The sequence below is a fragment of the Balaenoptera borealis genome, assembly GCF_965194805.1.
Source record: "Balaenoptera borealis genome assembly, chromosome: 8".
Taxonomy (NCBI): domain Eukaryota; kingdom Metazoa; phylum Chordata; class Mammalia; order Artiodactyla; family Balaenopteridae; genus Balaenoptera; species Balaenoptera borealis.
In genome coordinates, this window is record NC_138865.1 from 94,627,401 (window position 1) to 94,649,270 (window position 21,870).

Genomic DNA, 21,870 nt, shown 5'->3' on the forward strand with positions numbered 1-21,870 from the left:
ATACTATAATTTATAGTATGTAATTTATACTCCAATAAAAATTTTTTTTAAAAAGAAAAGAAAAGAAGCCCTTAGAATCCACTAACTTCCCAGACTGGTAGAAATTGCAAAACAGTGTTTCTGAGCAACTCTACTCTGTGACAAGGGCCACAATATCTCTTATCCAAACTAGGATACTTCTGAGACTGAAACAGGGTATTTTTAACAATTATACTAGGACAACCAGCATAAACTTGGATCACTGCATGCAAATCATATTATATGGTCATCCACAGATTATGCTATCAATAAAATTTTAAATAACATTCTTATCCTGGTGTTAGTAGCATATTTCATTGACCAAAGGCCAGTAATAGTCCCTTTAGCTCAGGTCCTTACCCCTTGATATCACTGAGGTCTGTTTTAGAAGAGTAAAGAGCCTTTCTTTATCATGTGTGTCCCACCAAAAAGTCTGAAACACAAGAGCTGATATCCAGGTTTTTTAACAAATCCATATCTGTGGATAAATGATGCATTTTCATTCCACACAGAAAGAATCTTGTTAGGCAAGACACAGTAGAGCAATTTAAAAGAAATCTGACAATCCAGAAATCCTTGGCTTCATTTGAAACTACCACATTTTTTTCTCTAATAAGGGCAGCAATATGTGTGGATTTATAAAAATAATCTATGTCATTTGTGCACACATTAGATATGTTCTTTTGTATGATCAAGGAAAAGGCTAATTATTCTCTATTGGTCCATATCCATTATCCCAGCTTAAGTTTCTTAAACCCAGGATGAGCATGGCTGTAAGCAGAATTGGGCAGAAGAATCCTCTCTTGCACTTAACACCCTCATGAGGAGCTTTTTTCCAAAGAATATTACAGGAAAACCAGAGCAGTGTGTCTCTCTTCTAAGAATAAGTGTCAAGCAGGAGCCAAGCAAGACTTTAAGAGATTCAACTACGTGGGAGTATAAGGAAGTCTTAATTCTCAATTCACAAAATCCTTATATTGGGTACATCTTATTAGCCCTTCTAATTATTTATTCATGGTTAAAATACATTCCCTCTACCCTCATTAAATAAAGCACCTAAGCCTTGTTCTGACTCCCGTCATCCTTTCAACATGCCTCATGGATCAAGTCTCTATTTTCCTTTGAAAATATTGTTCTACTGTGCTCTTCACCTGGGATATCTGTCCTCTACTTTCCACTTGGAGAAATATTACTTATCCTTCAAACCCAGGTAAAATGTTATTATTTACTTGTGGAAGATTTGTTTCTGTGATTTTACTGTTTTTAGTTTTATAATAGGTTTTATCACAGTGTATAACTGTTTCATTACTCCCATTTCTGCCATGGGATGGAACACTACTAAAGAGCAAGATGCAAAGCCTATTTGTCTTTTTACTTTTCCATTCTTTAGTAAAATGTATTGACTCCACACCCTGAGGGTTTGGGTCTTTGAGTGAAAAAATATGTCTTGAACATCACTTTTGAATGTTTTTCTTCTCAGAAGTATCATAAACTCTTCCAAGTAGCACATAAAATCAAATTACACCCGGCAGTAAGCAAAAATTCACTTCTTCTATTTAATAGGAGTGAATCTCTCATTTTCGCAATAGAAATATTATATTTTTGTCTGTGACTTTATTTTCAATTATTTTATCTTTTCATTCACCTTAGCATGATAAACGCATCTCTCCACTGGTATATTCTATATTCAGTTCAATAGCCAATTTCAATAAATCAATCAAATAAACAACAAGTATCCTATTTAGTGGGCTCCTTTTAGACCTAAAAGCATTTATAGAAACTGTGGTTTATTACTAGGCTATAGTGGGACACAGAATATATAAAGGATCTAGCCCCACTCAGGGGGGATCAAGATGGTGGAGTAGGAAGATGTGGAGCTCACCTCCCCACACAAACACATCAAAAATATCGGGTTGGCCAAAAAGGTCGTTCAGGTTTTTCCCTAACATCTTACGCAAAAACCCGAACAACCTTTTTGGCCAATCCCATACTTCTACATGTGGAACAACTCTCACAGAAAACCAACTGGAAACTGGCAGAAGATCTCTTATACAACCAAAGCTACAAGAAAGATCCGCACATAACTGGGTAGGAGACGTTGGCTTGCTAGCAATCAGAGAAGAGAGACCTTTGCTGACAGCTGCCACCTCACTGCACTTCCCAGCCCAACACTCAAGTCAGGAAGGGCTGCTGGTATGCTTGGTGGCTAGGCACTGAATATAGGGCGAACCAGCCCTGGGAGAGGACTCGGTCTAGCTGCAAGGAGAGAGCCTCAAGGGCCTGAGGTATGGCCCAGGCTGAATCTCAGAGCCCATTGTCAGCGTGCACAAAGCAAGGGCAGACCATGGGTGGGTCTGGCAGCAGTGGATGTTGTTGGTGCTCACACCGGGTGGCATCACAGAATCTGTCAGACAGCCCCTGGAAAGGAGTACCCAGTGGCTCATTTCCTGGCAGGGGCACTCCAGTTCCACCCACACCATACCCAGCTTGGAGCCAGACCTGAGGAGGACGGGTCCTGAGAGAACACTGCCACAGAGACAGCCCAGGCCCCAGGAGGCAACACAACTATCTTGATTCCTACAGCCACAGCACTCTGTCCCCCGAACCACCTAGCACTACGTCAGGGTCAAACACAAGAAAGAAAGGGCCATGACCTCGGGCTGCTTCTAAACATCTGCATCAGCAGTGCATAGGCTCACTGTGACCAAACAGGGCCTCACTTGCTTCAGTGCTCACCTCCTTTGGGACAGAGCACACACTTAAGGGCAACAGAGCCTTAAAGAACCAGACCCTCAAGGCTTTTACTCTAATAACTGGGGAGCAGACTCCACCTCCAACAAGGCTGTGACAGCCATGAAGCAAAGAGGAGGTGCTGCCCAACATCCAGTGCAGGCTCTGGACACCACAATACCAATCATACTCCCTCTATCCAGGGGATAACATCCAGCACACTCTGAGAAAAAGCATGGCTAGCACCCATACCACAAACAGCCTTTGCACCAAAAATACTGGACTCACATAGTCTATATAGGGATGCTCACACATAAAAACACCCCTTCAAGACCACAGTAGATTACTGTTTCTCCTAAATTCATGGAGACAGAGATAGTTAAGTGGAATGAAAAAGCAGAGGAACTACTCCCAATTAAAAGAACAAGAGAAATCCCTTGAAAGAACACATAATGAACCAGACCTCAACAGCCTACTAGATCCTGAGTTCAAAAAGGAAGTAAAAAAAAAAAAAAAATGCTAAAGGAATTAAGAAAGATTATCAATAGAAATGCAGATCACTGTAACAAGGAATGAGAAACTATACAGAGGAACCAATCAAAATTAGACAATTCAATTGTTGAAATAAAAACCAATCTAGAAGCAATGGATAGAAGACAAACTAATGCAAACTGAACAAGTGATCTGGAAGAGAAAATAATGGAAATCACCCAGTCACAACAGCAGACAAATGAAAAAAAAAAAAAAAAAAAAGCAACATATAAGATCTATGAAATAATATAAAGTGTGCCAACCAAAGCATAATGGGTTCCAGAAGGAGAAGAAAGAGAGAAGGGGATTGAAAATGTATTTGAAGAAATTATGGCTGAAAACTTTCCAAATCTAAAAAATGAAACATATAACCAGGTGAAGGAATCACTGAGGGTCCCAAACAAGATGAACCCAAACAAACCCACTTCAAGACATATCATAATTAATTAAAATGGCAAAAGTTAAAGATAAAGACAGGATGTTAAAGGTAGCAAGAGAAAAACAAAGAGTCAGTTACAAGAGAACCCCCATAAGGCTATCAGCTGATTTCTCTGCAGAAACTTTTCAGGCCAGAAGGGAGTGGCATAATATATTCAAAGTCCTGAAAGGGAAAAACCTGCACTCTAGGATACTCTATGCAGCAAAATTATAATTTGGAATATGAGGAGAGATAAAGGATTTCTCAGACAAGCAAAAATTAAAAGATTACAGTAATACTAAACACAACCTAAAAGAAATATTATAAGGTCCTCTCTAAATAGAAAAGAAGCAAGAGTCTATAGGAAAGGGAAAATCACAGTAGAAAAGGCAAATATACAAAAGGACTAAAGATCACTCTAATAATCTAGTACATAGATTTTTAAAAATCAAAAAAGTTTTGTAAAAGCGATAATAACTACAATTAACAGCAACAGGATGAACATGAACATGTAAAATAGGACATCAAAATCACAAAATTTGGGGGAGGGGAGTAAAAAAATGTAGATCTTTTAGAATGTGTTTGAATTTATATTACTATTATTCTGAAGCAAGTAGATATAGTTATGGGTTCACTTGAACCACTTGAAAACTAGGGTAACCACAAATCATACAATAGATTCACAAAAAACAAATTAAAAAAAAAGGAACTCAAGCATAATACAAAAGAAAACCATCAAACCACAAAAGGAAAAACAAAAAGAAGAAAAAATAAACAAAGAAGAACTACAAAATTAACTGGAAAACAAGGTTTAAAATGGCAATAAGTACATATCTATCAATAATTACTTTCAATGGCATTGGACTAAATGCTGGGATCAAAAGACATAGGGTGGAAGACTGGATAGAAAAAACAAGAACCTACAATATGCTGCCTACAAGAGACTCACCTTAGGGCAAAGGACACACACAGATTGAAAGTGAGGGGATGGAAAAAGATATTTTATGGAAATGGAAATGACAAGAAAGCAAAGGTAGAAATACTCATATCAGACAAAATAAACTTTAAAACAAAGTCCATAATGAAAGACAAAGGACACTATATAATAATAAAGGGATCAATACAAGAGGATATTACACTCATTACATACATATACCCAATATAGGAGCACCTAAAACAAATACTAACAGACACAAAGGGAGTAATGGACAGGAATACAATAACAGTAGGAGACTTTAACACCCCATGGACATAAATGGACAGATCTTCTAGGCAGAAAATCAAGAAAACAGCAGAGATCCTAAAAGACACAATAGATCAGATGGACTTAATTGACATCTACAGGACACTACTCCAAAAAAAAAAAAAAAAACAGAATACACATTCTTTTCAAGTGTGCATGGACAACACACTAGAACAGAAAACAAGTCTCAACAAATTTAAGAGAACAGAAATTTATTTCAAGCATCTATTCTGACCACAACAGTATGAAACTAGAAATCAACCACAGAAAGAAAAATTGGAAAAAATGAATATATGGAGACTAAATAACATGCTACTAAAAAAACAATGGGTCAACAATTAAACCAAAGAAGAAATCAGAAAATACCTCAAGACAAATGACAATGAAAACACAACCTTACAAAACTGATGGGATGCAGCAAAAGCAGTTCTCAGAGGGAAGTTCACAGTGATGCAGGATCTAGTCCCTGCTGTTGAGAAATCAATGAATAAAAATAATTCATAATATTTCCCATTTCTCTAGTACTTTAAAATTTTCAAACATTTTCACATAAAGGATTGCATTGTATAGTCACCTCACACTGACCAAGCGATCTGTTGAAGTTGGATATTAATAATTATAAAACTCAGAGAATGGTTGAATTCAGAGATTGTCTAAGGCCATACTATGTGACTCCAGGTTGCCTTATAAATGTTCCTTACATTTTCATACATGAATATATTTGTAAACACAAATGAATACACGTAGAACAATGTGAATACTGAACAGTTGAAGGGAAAATACTACAGAGTATAGGGATTAGTCAGTGACATAAAAACATACAGTAAGTACCTAGTGAAGTTTAAAACCAAGAAAGGAAGAGAAATACAAGGAAAGAATGAAGGAAGAAGCTTGCATTCAGGAGTCAAATTGGTCCTCTGTACCACATGAAGTATTTAAACAATACCATTCTCAAACAAAGCAAAATAGACTTTAGTACATGATTAGAGGCATTTTTTCTCAGACTTAGGTGCTGGGAAGATCTTCCACTAAGGAAAAAGGACTACAAGCCCTGGGAAAGAGGCAGAGGTAAATATATATAGTCAGTATTCTTCTATCCTTATATCAGAGCTAACTCTGGTAAAGCCTGGAAGTTTTTCTACACCTGTGGAATGTTGCCATTCATGTTACTTTTTCTTCTCTGTTGCCTCTGTTAGTTAAAGTAAAACTTTAAGTGAAAGGATCATGAAAGTTATTTGAGAAAACTTGTTCCATAACCAATCAGGATGGGAATTAAAACTCCAAGGAACTGGGTAGGTCTCAGTAATCTGAAACCTACAGGAAGGAAAACAAGGTAAGGGCTAGTGGCTGGCCAAGAAATGTGAAACTGCCCTGGGAATTAGTGCCAAAGTGATCCTTCTAAAACACCAATCCAAAAGCATCAGTCTCTTTCTTATAACGCTTACTGTATTCTATAGTCCACCTTAGTGGTTTTAAAACTTTTCCTAGCAACTTTTATTTTTTTTCCAAATAAAATATTACGTGGAACCTCAGAGCATATAAAACAGACAAAAGCAGAGCTAGCTAGAGGGTTAGGGATATCAGAGATCTGACTTCTTGGAATGTCCTATTCTACCCATACTCTTTAAGCCCAATAAAGACCCAACATACTATGAATACAAACAAAGGATCCAGCTTAGAAGATAGTGGAGACGGAAAAGCTGTGAATATTCTTTAATATTTCATCCCAAATTCATGTCAGTCTATATTCCACAAGACTGTGTACCCCTTGGTCATGTTTTTGTTTTTGTTTCCATGTTGTTTAGTTGTTTTGGTATTGCCAATAGGTAGCATAATGCCTGAAACAAAACAGATATTCAGTAGATACTGGTTGATTGAATAATTGAATTAAGGAAGAGATGACTCAGTGAATGAATGGAAAGCTCATATTCTACAGGAAATTCATGTAACTGTAGAAATACCTAATCTGTGACACTCTAAACCCATTATCACAATGTTCTCAGAGAAGTGGACAACCACAGTCTCTAGAAACTAAGTAATTTTTATGTCACTTAACAGTAATCATCATTTTCATTCAAAGATGTCACTGCTCATCTGTTGAAACACAAGATAGACCAAATTTCCCCATCAGATGGGGCATCTGCACTAAGCCTCACATTGCCTCAGATAGCTCTGCACAGAAGTATGCTTGCCAGATTGCAGCCAAAAGGATATCAGCCCTAGGAAAAATAGCATCATTTTTTTCTACTCTTGCCTATAATGTATACATAGCCAAAAGTGGTCATTCCTCTCTAAGGTCAAACACTACCCTGTTATGAATTATTTAATGTTGAGTTTATATAGCACTCTGACACTTAACAAGGCACTTTCTACTTTACCTTCCTAAGAAAGATATGAGACTAGAAAACTGATGCAAATAGAGGATAAGAAATTAAACTAGTTACAAGGTACTTCTGTTCACATAAGATTACAGAATTCATCATCCCAGAGTTAAACTATAATAAATTCTGTGAAGGTGGGTGGTTTGGATGAGAATCCTTTTACCCATAGATTTCTTTCCCTTTTTTTCTTTAAGCCAGTCATGAAGAATATAGGCCCCAGATTTCTCTCACATTTAGATGCTAGGAACAGAAAAATGAGAATTTCAAGAATTAATGATACTACCAACCCTCACATTTACTTTGGAACTCCAGGTGAGAACTAGTCCTGCATTCAGAGTAAATGAATTGTTTTTTTAAAAAGCAACATTCACATTTCCTCTGAGGAGCATTTCCGACAGAGTATATTCTTCACAGCTGCCTTCACATCTTTGTTCCTCAAACTATAGATGAGGGGGTTGAGCACAGGAGTCACCGACACCATAGAAGAGAGAGATGATTTTGTCTGTGACTTGTCCTTTGTCTGCACCAGAGAAGTCTTTAGCCTTGAGTTTTGCATACATGAAGAGGATGGTTCCATAGAATATAATCACCACTGTGAGGTGGGCAGAGCAGGTGGAAAAGGCTTTATGCCTTCCCTCTGCAGAAGGAATCCTCAGGATGGTGGAGAGAATGAAAACATAGGAAACAAAAATGAAAAGTACTGGAACCACAAGAAAAATCATATTAGCAACAACCATGCTAATAACATTTATGGAGATATCAGCACAGGCTAATTTTAAGACAGCCAAGATTTCACAAGTAAAATGATTAATGACATTATCCCCACAGAAAGGAAGCTGCATGGCAAGAGACATTTGCAACACAGAATTGACATCCCCTGCAATCCAAGACCCAGCAGCCATAGGCACATACGAATTCTTGCTCATAATGACGGGGTATCTCAGAGGGTTACAGATGGCCACATAGCGGTCAAATGCCATCATGCTTAGAAGGACACACTCTGTGGCTCCCATAGCAAAGGAGAGAAACATTTGCACTCCACACCCAGAGAAGGAAATGGTTTTCTTTGAAGCTAAGAACCTGCTGAGAAATAAGGGAATAGAAGAACTGGTGTAGTAAATATCCAAGAATGATAAGTTACTGAGGAAAAAGTACATGGGGGTGTGCAGGTGAGAGTCACAGACACAATGATGATGATTCCATTTCCCAGCAGGATCACCAGGTACATAAATAGCACCAGCAAGATATAAATGGCCTCAAGCTCTGGGTAGCCAGAAAGCCCCAGTAGGACAAATTCTGTAACAGAAGACTCATTAGTCTTCCCCATGTTAATATTTTCTTTCACCAAAAGGAATTCTGCAGCAGCCAGAATACATGTGCATCTGTTACCACAGTGTTTTTAAGAGTTGTTTGCACCCTTAAGTGGCTTCCCTTATGGGTAATGTGGACCTATAATTGGATACACAGATAGCATAAGAACATGTTACAATCCTCTAAGCTAAGATCAGTTAGACTTTTAGAACACATGAAGGAGGCTTTAACTCCAAAAAAATATGCCCTTGTTAGAAAACAGATTCAGAACACATACAACTGGGTTAGAACTGTGTATCTCACTTACATTATGAATTTGAGATTATTGTGAATGCAATGTCACCATAACATTTTGACCAAACAATCCAAAACACAACTAATGTTATTAGCCTTAGCAAAAATAACTGTTCTGCAGTTACTACAACATAATGGTTAGATGTAGATCCTGATTCAACAGTAATTTAATCTCAGTGGCAGCATTGTTTTGTGGTTAGAAGAACAAACTGAAAAGACACATTCTTAGAGAAATGATGTTTGGTTATTTCTAATTTGGGGAGAAATATATACCTGCGATATCCTAAGAATATTAATCAAAGGCATTAGTAATGGTTATAAAAGAAAATATAGTTAGATAAAATTACTCTTCTTAGTCTTTTTCAGTACAAATTGGGACATGTAGGTAACTCTACTGTCCTGCCTGATAATGAATGACACGTTGATCTCAGAAAACTCCAGTGCACATGTCTCAACCTACAGTCAAAACAAAAATAAATGTATAAACTAAGAAATTTAAGTGACGGGGGATTTACTCTTTTACCTTCAGGTATGAGAAAATACATATTATCTTCTCCCTGCATAGAAATCAGCTGCTTCCGCTCTAACAGCTGCTCTGCTTATCTTCCTCTCACTGCATATTCAGAAAACCCATAATAGAGAGGGGTGAGTCATTCAAAAATATTCTTAAGCATTAGCGATACATTATAATTATCTGTATCCCCACTTACTGGAATATAGAGTATTTCTATATTAAAGTGCCAGAAACAGAAGTAGCCTTACTTTTTAATGAGATTGCAGGTCTCATAAATTCCATCCCAGTAAATTCAGTAAGATAACTATAAGAAGAACTATCTGCTTCTCACTTTTCATTAATATCAAGTAGCTGCCATTGCTACATTGTAAAAAGAAAAAAAAAAGCAATTAACCACTAGCAAAATAGAACTGACTTCCAGTAAAATGAAAGTTGGGGCTTTTTACAGTCATTTCACTAATAGAGGATCCCTTAAAGGATTAGCCAGTGGAGCACCAAACAACTTAAAGTCATTGCTGCTTTAAGGATATTTCTAATCCCAAAAGCAATTTAAAGTTCACAATGCAGTTTGGATAGAATTTAGAAAATTTCTAGTACTTTTGGGATGAAGTCCCTTAGAAGTAATTAAAACAAAGTTGTTAATACAATTTAATTAAGGTGGAACTCACAAAAAAAATAAATCTTCTGACCTTACACCCTCTGGGAAGACCAAATTTAGAACTGCTCTCCAGGTAAAATGGTCAAGACATAGAAATTAGAATTAACTATATCTGATGGAAAGATGTAGCAGTAATCTGTGACACTTAGGTCAAAATGACACTTGTTCTTAATAAAGTATCTGCTAATAACCTTTATTTTGACCTCTAAATCCTGGAGGCTCAGAACCCATAAGCTTCATTCTGGTCTCACTGGCCTCTCTAAACAACCAGAATCATATGCACAGTCATTTTAATTTTGCTCACCCAGGCCCTCTGTTCAAATACACGCACAATACCCCCAAATTTATCCAACCTGTCCTTCAGTCATGCCCACATTGGCATGACACAATACAGAGCCGACCACATCAACAATTTCCATGATGTGAGCAAACCACACTTTACTTATGAACAGGAAAAGATGTTCCAACTTGAAGTGGATAATTATTATGACACTTGCCATGACTATCTTTTGAAATCAATATCAACCCTTGAAGATTTCAATCATTTTACTCAGATGTTGTAAAATACTCTTCCTGCATGGAAACAAGTGAAAACATCATGTGTAATTTTTAAAAGAATGGAATAAAATTTGACAACAATGCTTTTTTGTCAGTGGACAATAGTTTTAAAAAGTCGTTGAGCAACATAATCCTAAACAATGGGAAAGCAACTTATGTCATGAAAGATGGTATTATATGCTTCAAAAAATCAAATTTGAAGAGCAGTTCTCGGAGTTGTGAACTTTATGTAACTACTTTTTCAGTATACTGGCTCATAATGCAAATGTTGGACATGTTTTCTCATTAATGAATGTTGAGTAGACAAAGGAAGTAAATAGTTTTGATGTGACCACAGTAAAAGCCATTATTACAATGCAAATGGAAGATAGTCTGTAACTGCAAGGAGTTTTATAAGCAAATTACGCAAGACAAAGAAATATTAAGTAGAGCCATATATTTATAGAAATATAATTAAAGAGGTATGTAGTATAGACACTTATAATTCAGTCCAGATAAACAAGTAATTTTTAGGACAAATATTTCCTATACAATACTTCTCTTCTTTCCCAGTGTACATATGGGAAGGCAATTAGAAATAATTCAAATTTAACTGGGCACCATCTATTTTTATTTGCTAGCCTAGCAACCCTAACTTCATGTGGCTAGGATTCACATGGAATCCAGTCCAAGCCTGGGTTGTCCCACTCAGCACCACGGCCAGTTCTGGCCATTCCCAGGCAATGGAGGGAGTCCTGCACTCCCTCCAGGTATCTGAGCAGTACTACTCACAATAATACTGTGAAGCAATATTATTTTCAAAACGTTCAAATGAGAAACAGAAAGACAGTATTCAGTGTATTTCCCTGAACCACTCTGATAAATACAGCTTGTATATCTGTTGTCTCAAGTGTACTCAGCCACCACATAAATATCACCTACAGCTATGATACATATATATATATATATATACATATATATATATATATATATATATGTCTGTCCCTTCCAGGACACATATTGTAAGAGGAAACATTTAAGATGTACTAATACAAAACTCATGATCAAGTACCACTCTTCAACATTTCTAAGTCCTAGACTATCATCTTGTCATCTCCCTTCCTGGTTTCATTCAATTCAGTGTGTATTAATTGAGGCCTCCTTGTTCTAGGAACCAGGTCTGCTTTTTCCCTAGATCCCATGAAATTACTTTAGTCCTCTGCTAAGTACTATAGCCCATTACAAAAATGGCAAGCTGATGCCTAGGGTTTTAATATCTGGGGTCAAATCCTCTAATGTCAACTGCCCATCTATCCTCCAGAGATTGCCCTGGATTCTCCATTCACGCTGCTCTCCCTCAGGCTAGGCCACACATCATTCCATGCTTCTCCGTGGAGGGGCTGGCATACACTGCTGGAGTTCCCTAACTCCCAGGTCCCTCTGTATCTCTTAGTTATTGATGGCATTCAAATACCATCTTCTTGTCCCTTTACCAGGAAGCCGGTACACCTGTCCATTTCAATTCATCTAAAGACAAACTAACCATGTAATTAGGTATCAGTCACTTAATCTGGCTCACTCCTCTTCTGTTCCCTAAAATAATGTACTCTATTTAAATACAGCTATATTTTATATGAATTGTGAACAAAATTTTGATTTCATGATAGGCCTTCATCACCTTAAAGTTAGATAAAGGCAATGTTTTCATACATTTTTGTTGAATGGGCACAGAACCTCATCTAGATCCTCAGTCTAAAATTTATTTAAACTGTTAACATTAGCCATAATACAGCTACACTGGGATCAGTATGTTAACTCATTTAATCATGAGAATCTCTCACAGCCTCATTATCATTTTCTCTCTTGCCTGTTTCTCTAACAGGTGGGTTTTGTACATGGCAGAAAAGAATCTATCAGGACAGAAGAGTGACAGATTGATGGAGTAGTAGAAGGCAACAAGTAAATACCAATTAGCCCATTATATAAGAAACAGAACAGGGACATCATATGGGGTCAGTTACCTAGAATTTGAATGGAATATCTCCAACACTAAGCAGTGGAAGGATCCGAGTGGTGGTTAAAACAAAACAAAACAAAAAAACACTACCAATCAATAAATCTGGTTGAGATAGCAAGAGACGGAGGCAAGGGAAAAATAAATATAGCACAGATCAATCTAATTTAACTCAGTTCCAATATAGGTCTCTGTATGAGGACTGTTTCTTAATAAATTTTTAATCTAATTAATCATCAATAAACAACTTATTATGAAAGTAATATATTTCCAGTTTTTGCAGCGAGCAAACTAGCATAATCTTTTGACTTCTTCCCCACTCAAACATGGAAATGACATAGAAATAAGATTAAAAATATATCAACCTGAAGAATAGAATGAAACTGGAAGAAACCCAAGGAAACAGAACGTAGCCACTGACAAGAAATAGATTGTGGGAGTAGTTTTGAGTAGAGTTCTTCCTTCTCTGTTGCACTGCCATGAGGAAATTATGCTTGACCCTTCTATAATCCTTACAAGCAAAGGTACATAAGGCAACATGAGAGTGGTCCAGAGCTAAGAAGAGTTGAAGAGTGAATAACTCACTACAAGTGCACACAAAGCAGCCTACCTACCTAGGGAGTTCCCTCTTTCTGTCTCATCTCACTACACAAGATGAAATATTTTTACCAATGAAGAAAAGGACTTAGAAGAACAGCGTCCAGGAAGAGGTGAAGGATAAGTACCCTAAGAGTTAGGGTTTCCAGATGAGCAACCATATTTGCACATACCCCAAGTGTAGTACAATGGGCTCTCTACTTTTGTACTCACCTGAAGTAGCACAAGTTAGGGCCTGGACTTTTGCCTTTTCCGTATAAGGTACACATTACTGACCAAGGTACCTCAGAGGAAAACAAATTCTATAGAGAAGAATAATGTGATAAATGGTGAACACAACTTTTATAAAAGAAAGATAATAAAATGTGCAACCCAAGATCACATGAGGCAGAATTCATTGAACAAGAGAGGGCAAAAATTTTGATGGAGCAAAATAAATATCCTTGATGAGATAAGGAAGTATATTCATGGCATAAAGCAGAAATAAGCAGTTACCAAAAAAAGAATCATACGGTAATACTGGGTATTAAATATTTAACAGTTGAAATAAGAAACTCAATAAATGGGATATATAGCAGAATGAAAACTGTAACTATATGAGGCATTAAAATAAGCTTTAAATACTTTCAAGTTATTTAAATCATTCATAGAATGTTCTTTGACCATATAGATTTAAGCTAGAAAAATTTTTAAAAAGAAAATATAACTAAAAATATCCCAAATGTTAGGAACTTACACATGGACTCCTAATAACGTATAGTATGAGGAAGAAATCACAACAAAAAATAAAGCTGTTTTGAATCAAATGGTAATGAAGATACTACTAAAAACTTATGGAATCCAGCTAAAGCCAGGGATCAGAAGAAAATTTATAGCCCCAAATATATTTATTAGAAAATAATCTTAGATTCTATTTCCAAGTTTAAGAAAAGAACAGAAAATCATACCAACATGTTCCATACTACCCCATCTATTCTGCTATTGAGGTTACCAATGGAATTTTTTATTTACATTACTGTATTTTTCAGTTCCAAAATCTCTTTTCGGTTCTTATTTATATTTCCCATCTCTTTTCCAAGACTTTCTATTTCTCTGCTTAAGCCTTCTATTTTTTTCATTTGTTCCAAATGTATGCATAATTGCTCACTAAAATATTTTATAATGCTGCTTTAAATTGCTTGTCAAATAATTCCAACAGATGTTCATCTTGTCATTGCATCTGGAGATTGTCTTTTATCATTTACATTGAGATACCTGATTCTTTGTTTGAACAGTGATATTCATTTTTATACTGGATATTGTATGTACTATGAGAATCTGGATCTTACTCAAATCTTCTGTTTTAGCAGTCCTCTTCTAAAACCACGCCCTTTAGGGAAGGGAGTCACTACCTCATTCATACCAGATGGGGTGGAAGCATAGGTTCACCGCATGGCCTTCATGACACAATGGGGATAGGAAAATCCATTGCCAATGGGATGTAGGGAAAGCCCGGACTTCCCACTAGTACTCTTCTGAAATCCTGTCTGGAGGGGAAGGGCACCTGCTACAGCTGGAAGAGGGTGGAAGTCTAGGCTTCCTACTTGATATTACCTGAAGAAGAGGGCAAAGGGCTGCAGTATTTTTCTCTGGTGTTCGCCTGCAATATGGCAAGTATTGCCAAAATGTTTTCTATCCTGCTAAGCTACTCTCCTCTCGGTCCTTTGGCTACAGAGAGTAAGATTTCCTTGGTGCTTTTTTGTTTGTTCCCACTGGTGTTTCCAAGTTGTAGGCTTATCTAGAATTCAGTCTGCGATATATAGAAGGCAAAAAGGAAATCCAGGAAACCCACTGCCTTTTGGTTGCTTGGGTCCCAAAGGCACTAGCTGGTCTTTTTTCTCTCTACCTTTCCCAGTCTTCTTAGGCTTTTTTATATATAATATCCAGAGTTTTAGCTGTATTTAACAGAATAGGGAGAAGCATCTGTTCCAACTTGTTTGGAACCAGAAGTTCTATATCTATTTAAAAAGTGAATTCATTATTATAATCTTCCCTAAAAAATATTTAGCTCAAATAACTCCACCATGAATTATTTCAATCTTTTAAGAAAGATTGAAATTGAAATTGAAACTTCTTTCTTTTAAGAAAGAAATAAATTCAGTTTTACACAATCTATTCACAGATAGAAAATGCAGGAAAGTTTCCCAATTCATTTTATGAGGCTAGCATAAACTTCATACCAAAATCTAACAGGATTATGTTTAAAAGGAAAATTAAGAGCCTAGCTCTCATGAACACAGTTGGAAAAAATCCTCAAAAAACAATTAGTACATTGAATGAAGTGTTATATAAAAGGAACAATAGCTTACAATTAAGTGGAGTTAATTCTAGAAATGTGAGTGGTTTAACATTCAAAAATCAAACAGTAAAATTATAGTAATATTACTAAAAAGAAATATCACATAATAACATTCATGGAGGCAGAAAACTATTGTAAAATTATTGTTCTTTGTTTTTAACCTTATGGAACAAGTTTCACTTTGCCTTGTCTTATGTTTATGTAATTAGCTATCTGAAAGCAAGAACCTTGCTTTTTCATCTCTGTACATCCTCACAATTTTGACATCAAAATTTAGTGAAAGATCTTTCACATAATCAGATCTCAAATAGGAATAAAAGAAATATAACAAATGTTTATAATGTTATTAAAGTACTGTTGCCCATTACTTTTTCCAAATTATTCATACTAACTTCTTGCCTCATGGTTTATCTTTTTTGTTGTTGTTGTTGTGGTTTTTTGGTTTGTTTGTTTTTGTTTCTTTCATGGTTTATCTTTTACAAATGATCTTGGGTCTCCATGTTAAAGTCACATCCCTCTTACTAATGTATATACTTTAGAGGTGCTGGTATGATATAAATGTGAATGGAATTAAAATAAGATTTGGAGCTATCACAACATGGTCAGAGAGCCAACCAACAGGATAAGTGGAGTTAGAGGAAGCAGTTGGGAAGCAATGGCAGTAATGTGTTGCCCATTCTCTTGAGGCTGGGCATCTACACCTTCAGCTATTACAGCCTTAGGTATCCCTACTCCACCAAGGAAAAATGAACCATATTGCACTGGATTTTCCATTCTACAAAAATCGTAAGATTTAATGTTGGGAATGGGCTTTTACTCATTAGGAATAGGGAATAAAGAGAATCATTGATTCTAGTCTTTCACCATTGTCATTATTGTCAAAAGTGGAAAATTACTGTTTCACTCTCCATTTATTTTTTGTTCCCTATTTTCCATTTACAGATATTTTGAAATCAGTTAAAATTGCCTGAAAAAATAACACAGGACAATTCAAAATATACAATTATTTTTTAAAGTAGGTTAGAAAGTTAGAAATGCACTATGCTCTTGAGTTTATTATATATAGTATATGCATATGACTATATTAAAATGTTAATAGTTACTATAACTGAAATGGTAGATGAATTTAATTTCTTCATTTGAATTTTTCCAAATTTCCCAGATCTTTTCCAATAAGTATGTATTATTTATTTAATCAGGAAATTTGTATTTTTATCTTTTTTTTATATTGGAGTATACATGATTTACAATGTTGTGTTAGTTTCAGGTGTACAGTAAAGTGATTTAGTTACACATATACATAGATCTAATATTTTCCAGATTCTTTTCCCATATAGGTTATTACAGAGTATACAGTAGAGCCCCCTGTGTTATACAGTAGGTCCTTGTTGATTATCTATTTTATATATAGTAGTGTGTACATGTTAATTTAATACGTTTTTAATTTATTAAAAAATAAATTATCATTTAATAAGTTAGATTTAATTAGATCTTTGAGGCAATATCCCTAAAGCTTTAAGAACTACTACTACTCTCCACATAATAGTTTAGAGATACTATTTAAATCCCTTCTGAGATTATAGAGTCTCTTAGAAGAAAACAAAGAAGGATTTAAATTGCTATCAGAGCCACTGATGGGTCCTAAGGAAATTTTTAAGGCTCAGAGATTGGGGAATATTTGTAAGATTTACTATTGATACGAACTCAAGACAGAACATTCAGGTAAGAATGACAGCCTTACCAAACAGCTCAAAAAAAGAAGAGAGCTAAGATGTCAACTAGCTTGAGGAAGTGCAACCACAATGAATTTATTATGAATTTATTACCAAGAAGTTGGTAAAATACGGAATAGAATAAGGAATGATATATAGTGATGAGTGTGCTTGTGTCTAACACTACATCCTTTTTTAGAAACTGAAGTCCCAACAGGACATGCTATCTATTGGGTGTGGAGAAGGTAAGAATCCTACACAAAAAATTAAATAGGAAGTACTGGGGCAGAGTTGTAAAGATTTGTTTCAGAAAAAGAAAAAGAAATGGAAATAATAAGTTCTCAATAATTTACTTTTTATATATTTTTTAACTTTTTACTTTGAACTGATTTTAAACTTTCAGAAAATTTACCAGATTAGTTCAAAGAGTTCCCTTACATCTCTCAACTAACCTCCAATGTCAATATCTTATACAACCATAGTACAAGTATCAAGAATAAGATATTAAGGTTGGTACGTTATATTAACTGTGGACTTTATTCAGATTTCACCAATTTTCCACTAGTGTCTTTTTCTGTTCTAGGATCCTTTTTAAGGTCCCACACTCTATATAATTGTTATTTGTCTTTTGTCTCTTCCAGTTTGTAACAGTTCCTCAGTCTTTTTTCTTTTATTAATTTGAAAGGCTCTAAATAAAAAATTAAAAAGGAAATATAGACAAAAAGAATTATTAAATTAAGGAAATATCTTGAATATCTATAAACATCATTTTAAATTATCATTTCTTCTTACGATGAAAAAAGGGGAAAAAATGTGAACCTGAAAGTCCAGATTAAATTAACACGGGTTGCGCAATTACTCTGTATCAAGGACTATCTATCACATGTCACATGTACTTACTTCACAACAATTCTATAAAATAGGTGCTATTATGCTAATATTACAGATGGCACATAACATTCAGACGGTTTGTGTCTTGCCCAAGGTCTGTACAGTTAAGAAACCACAGAGTGGAGACTAAACTCTAAGTTCTCTGACTCCTAGCCAACTGCTGTTTGCATTAAGACATGGTACTTTTTCATAAATAAATCTTATCAGCATTTCGGACATAGGGATAAAAGGATTAGGGCACAGCCTTGGAGATGGTGAGAGCATTCAGGATAAGCCAGATGAATCAACCCCAGGAGTGAGCCTATTGCTCAGATAGACGTTCCCACTAGATAAGAGTGAAAGGCTGTTGCTGTGTTTCCAACAACAAAAAAATTGCACTTGGTTTCCACACAGAAATGTTAGTGAAAAACCCAGAATAATTCTCAATACCACGTAGAAAAAGGAGAAAAGGCCTTTCTTTTTTACCTTTGCCTTTGCTCACTCCATCTTATTCATTAATGTTTCCTTTGGGGGCTCACAGAAGCTTATTTATTCACACAAGCACTGGGGATCTCCTGTGACGGGTGTTTCAGTGAAGAACAAAGTCGTTTTACACACAAAAGGGGAAACTTGATAACTCTGAAATTAGAATTCAATACTTAGTGCTGGAAACTTACTCCCGAGGAAGTCTTCCAGGATGGCTGAGGTAGAGCCCGATTTAAGAGGCTCCTGGGGCAAAATAGGAAACACTGGCTGAATTTATATGATTTACAGACAAACTTCCGTTGGCAAATACAGGTAGACGATAGATGCACATGATCTGTGAGTCTTGATGTTTTCTTTCCTTGCATAGGTGGTGCCCAATGGTGAAAAATAATCTAAGGACAGGGCCTTTCGGGAGATGGATAAAGCTCAGGGAGCCAAGAAATTGAAACTTTACATTTTTTGGAGAAAGAGAAAGAAGCAAAAGTAATGGAAGCCCCCAACTGCTTCCCCAAGGTCTTGCCTTTCTACCAGGTATCTCCTCTTTCTCTTTACTGTATGATACTGTTGTTGCTTTTTTAATGAATCCTATCTGTACCGCTAACCTTGGTCACATTCTAAATGGTGGGCCCTATAATCTTTTTTCCAAGAATTGGGCTGTGTCAGTACGTCTTCTCAGAGTGGATATATTTGTGAGATTGACTGGTTGAAACTGGAACATTAAATGGCCTGATTAGTCTATGAAAAAAAGCAACAGAAAATCTCAAGTCAATTCCAATCCATTGACTGTTCTTTTTCCTTCTTGGGTTTTAGAGACAGCTGGAGCCAACAAATGCTTGGACCTTCTGGCCTCTTTGGCGTCTCCTAATCATTAGAAAGAACACAGAGATGCTAACCTTTGCCCCAGGGCAGTTCCCTATTAAGAAAATTTGTTTTTCTTATTTTTACAATTAAAATATATAGGCTTAGCATAGAAAAATTGGAAAATATGAAAAAGATTAAGAAAAGTTAAATGCTTCAAACCCAATCTGACAAAGAAAACCACAGTTAATATTTTTGTTTCTTCCAGCTACACATATACAAAATTGTGATTATTTATATTGCCAAGTAACTTGCTTTTATCACATAATAATATATCATGAGCATTTTTCCTTATCCTTTACTCCTCTGCAAGAATACAATTTTCAGTGGTACAACATATGAAGGTATGTTTTCTCACATATCATAACATGCTCCACCACTACATACCAGATTTTCAGCATCCTAAAGAAAAACAAATTACAACTGTCTATTGATTATTTCCGAAAAATAATATTAAGTAATAATAATGATGACAATAACAGTAATCTTTAACTGACTTTTAGGGAAACACCTCCAGAGTTTCATCATTTAAAATCAAATTGGCCCATGTCTAAATTACTAAGAGTTTTTATCAAGAATGTTAAATTCTAGCAAATGATTTTTTTATATCTTTCTAGATGATCATATAGGGGTTTTTGCTATTATTTGTCTGGTATATTATGTTGATAGATATCTAAATAATATTCAGAATGTCTTGTATTCATGAAATTATTTTAATATACAGTTGGAATTGTTTTGAATATATTTACAAATTTTACATATATATTCAAATGAGACTGAACCATAGTTTTGTTCTATCTTTGACAATTTGGGGTGTAAAAGTTATTTTAGTCTGATAAAATGATTTATGAAGTGTTCCATAATTTTTTGGACATTAAACTATTTATGTACCACAGAGATTGTTTCTTGAAAGTATAAATTAACTCTTTACTAAGTAATCTGTGTCCAATGTTCATTTTGAGGATCAGTATCTATCCTTCTCCCAGTTGAATCTCTGGTAATACTACAGAATCTATTATGCTAAGTGTTTACTAAATGAATAAATGAAAGATACTAGGAGAGAGGTAAGCACAGTTCTATGGAAGCACTTAAATGGGCATCCTGCCCAAACTAGAAATTCAGGAAAGTTTCCTAGGAAAAGGTATTAACTAACTAGGAGGGGCCTTTCCAGTTTAAGATAAGATGTTGTATCAATACAAAAGCATAAAGAAGAAAGACTGTAGTGTTCGGGGTAAATTGCGAGGATTTCAGCATGGCTATTGCAGAGCATAAAGAAGAAGGATCAGTAGTGGCTCCAAAATTTATACATTAGCATTTATGCTAAACACTCACAATAACCCTGTAAGATAGGTATTCTTTTTTTTTTTAATTTTATCTATTTATTTACTTATTTATTTATGGCTGTGTTGGGTCTTCGTTTCTGTGCAAGGGCTTTCTCTAGTTGTGGCAAGTGGGGGCCACTCTTCATTGCGGTGCGCGGGCCTCTCACTATCGCGGCCTCTGGCCTCTTTTGTTGCGGAGCACAGGCTCCAGACGCGCAGGCTCAGTAATTGTGGCTCACGGGCCCAGCTGCTCCGTGGCATGTGGGATCCTCCCAGACCAGGGCCCGAACCCGTGTCCCCTGCACTGGCAGGCAGATTCTCAACCACTGCGCCACCAGGGAAGCCCTACATTAGCATTCAGGGGTGACGATCTGACTGCGGGAAACTTTTCTTGAAGCCGTGTTATATAACAACTACACTGTTTTATCTCAAATTCTACTACTGTTATATTGGACTGACGTTGGAGGCAAGACTGATGAAGATTATGGGTAAGCAAATCCTCCCCCAGTATCTTTTCCCTTGACACATTCGTGGTGTGGGGAAATATGGAAATGACATAAAAGAAGATGGAGAGATTAAACTGGGCCTTTTATGATGGGCTAATTCAGTGTTAATGAGATGACTTTTTCCACTTTCTCGTATTTGTCCTAAGTATTTAAATGGTCTCCTTCATCTGGGCCTTTTTCTTTGAGCAAAGAAAAGGAGCCACTCTCTTTTCATTTCTTTCTCAACACCCACTCTCTCAAGATACAAGTGCTTAGTTTAGTGCTCATTTGTAACAGAATAATAAGTTCCTTCTATCCTCCTCCAACCTCTTCTCTTCCTTCTCCTCCTCCTTCTACTCAGAGCAGCTGTGCTCAAACAAATCAAAACTGCCTCAACTCACACTTTTGAAGTTAGATCCACGTGCCAACGTGAACAGAGACAGGCAAGGAAGAGCAGGAAGAAGGGAATTTCTTCTGTTAATAAACTATTGTACCATGATCTCTTTTTAAATCTCTCCCAAACCATTATCTAGGTGGTAACTCACTAGGAGGA

General features: G+C 36.0%; 1 pseudogene across 1 annotated transcript; it reads right to left on the reverse strand.

Moving 5' to 3' along the window:
• Positions 1-31: 31 nt before the first annotated feature.
• Positions 32-20,991, reverse strand: LOC309634215 (olfactory receptor 13C7-like; annotated as a pseudogene). The gene has a single exon. The product of its transcript is annotated as an olfactory receptor 13C7-like (transcript).
• Positions 20,992-21,870: the final 879 nt, after the last annotated feature.